Source organism: Arachis ipaensis, chromosome B7 (assembly GCF_059453495.1).
Source record: "Arachis ipaensis isolate K30076 ecotype BB chromosome B7, ASM5945349v1, whole genome shotgun sequence".
In the NCBI taxonomy this organism is placed as follows: domain Eukaryota; kingdom Viridiplantae; phylum Streptophyta; class Magnoliopsida; order Fabales; family Fabaceae; genus Arachis; species Arachis ipaensis.
This window is the reverse complement of record NC_142442.1, coordinates 77618300-77620581: the sequence shown is the minus strand read 5'-3', so window position 1 is coordinate 77620581 and position 2282 is coordinate 77618300. Positions and strand designations below refer to the sequence as shown.

The following is a 2282-nucleotide window of genomic DNA, read 5'->3' as shown; positions in this document are numbered from 1 at the left end:
CATCAATCACAGCTTTTGCTGTAGCCAAGAAGGGTCTTCCAAGGATGATAGATTCATCTTCATCCTTCCCAGTGTCTAGGATTATGAAGTCAGTAGGGATGTAAAAGCCTTCAACCTTCACTAAGACATCCTCTACAAGTCCATAAGCCTGTTTCCTTAAATTGTCTTCCATCTCTAGTGAGATTCTTGCAGCTTGCACCTCAAAGATCCCTAGTTTCTCCATTACAGAGAGGGGCATGAGGTTTATCCCTGACCCCAGGTCACACAGAGCCTTCTTAAAGGTCATGGTGCCTATGGTACAAGGTATTAAGAACTTTCCAGGATCCTGTTTCTTCTGAGGTAATTTCAGTTGAACCAGATCATTTAGTTCATTGATGAGCAGTGGGGTTCATCCTCCCAAGTCTCATTACCAAATAACTTGGCATTCAACTTCATGATTGCTCCTAAATACTGAGCAACTTACTCTTCAATAATATCTTCATCCTCTTCTGAGGAAGAATACTCATCAGAGCTCATGAATGGCAACAGTAAGTTCAGTGGAATCTCTATGGCCTCTATATGAGCCTCAGATTCCTTTGGTTCCTGATTAGGGAATTCCTTAGTGGCTAGTGAACGTCCCTTGAGGTCTTCCTAACTGGAAATCACTGCCTCTCCCCCCTCTATGCATTCGGCCATATTGGGTATATTGATGGCCTTGCACTCTCTCTTTGGATTCTCTTCTATATTGCTTGGGAGAGTACTGGGAGGGAGTTCAGTAATTTTTTTACTTAGCTGACCCACTTGTGCCTCCAAATTTCTAATGGAGGACCTTATTTTAGTCATGAAACTGAGAGTGGTCTTAGATAGATCAGAGACTATGGTTGCTAAGTCAGAGTGGCTCTGCTTAGAATTCTCTGTCTATTGCTGAGAAGATGATTAAAAAGGTTTTCTATTGCCAAACCTATTTCTTCCACCATTATTATTATTGAAGCCTTGATTAGGCTTCTATTGACCCTTCCATGAGAGATTAGGATGATTCCTCCATGAAAGATTATAGGTGTTTCCATAGGATTCTCCCATGTAATTCACCTCTTCCATTCCAGGATTCTCAGGATCATAAGCTTCTCCTTCAGGAAAGGCTTCTTTAGTACTGCCTGATGCAGCTTGTATTTTAGTCATACTCTGAGAAATCATATTGACTTGCTGAGTCAATATTTTGTTCTGAGCCAATATGGCATTCAGAGTATCAATCTCAAGAACTCCTTTCTTCTGAGTTGTCCCATTACTCACAAGATTCCTTTCAGAAGTGTACATGAACTGGTTATTTGTAACCATTTTAATGAGTTCCTAGGCTTCTGCAGACGTCTTCTTCAGATGAAGAGATCCTCCAGCAGAGTGGTCCAATGACATCTTGGACAATTCAGACAGACCATCATAGACTATACATATGATGCTCCATTCTGAAAACATGTCAGAAGGACACCTTCTGATCAATTGCTTGTATCTTTCCCAAGCTTCATAGAGGGATTCACCTTCCTTCTGTCTGAAGGTTTGGACTTCCATTCTAAGCTTGCTCAACTTTTGAGGTGGAAAGAATTTGGCCAAGAAAGCATTGACCAACTTTTCCCAAGAGTTCAGACTATCTTTAGGTTGTGAGTCCAACCATGTCCTAGCTCTGTCTCTTACAGCAAAGGGGAAAAGCATAAGTCTGTAGACCTCAGGATTAACCCCATTGGTCTTAATAGTATCACAGATTTGTAAGAATTCAGCTAAGAACTGATGAGGATCTTCCAATGAAAGTCCATGAAACTTACAATTTTGCTGCATTAGAGAAACTAATTGAGGCTTAAGCTCAAAGTAGTTGCTCGAATTGCAGGAATTGAGATGCTCCTTCCACAGAAGTCAGAAGAGGGTGCAATAAAGTCACAAAGTATCTTCCTTGCATCTCCACCATTGTTATTGGGTTCGGCCATCTCTTCTTCTTTTTCAAAAAATTCTGTCAGGTCCTCTCCAGAGTGTTGTGCCTTAGCTTCTCTTAGCTTCCTCTTTAGAGTCCTTTCAGGTTCTGGATCAGCTTCAACAAGAATGTTCTTATTATTGCTCCTGCTCATATAAAAAAAAAAGAACAGAAAAGAATAGGAATCCTCTATGTCATAGTATAGAGATTCCTTTATGTGAGTAGAAGAATAGAAGAGTAGAATGAAGAAGAGAGAAGATGAAGAATTCGAACATAGAGAGGGAGAAAGGGTTCGAATTATAAGAAGAAGAGAAGTATTAGTAAATAAATAAATAAATAGAAAGAG

The 2282-nt window shown here is 40.1% G+C and overlaps 1 non-coding gene across 1 annotated transcript; it reads left to right on the top strand.

Moving 5' to 3' along the window:
* Window positions 1–1447: 1447 nt before the first annotated feature.
* LOC148553060 (small nucleolar RNA R71) lies at window positions 1448–1551 on the top strand. The gene has a single exon (XR_015893384.1). It is a non-coding gene; the product is annotated as a small nucleolar RNA R71 (small nucleolar RNA).
* Window positions 1552–2282: the final 731 nt, after the last annotated feature.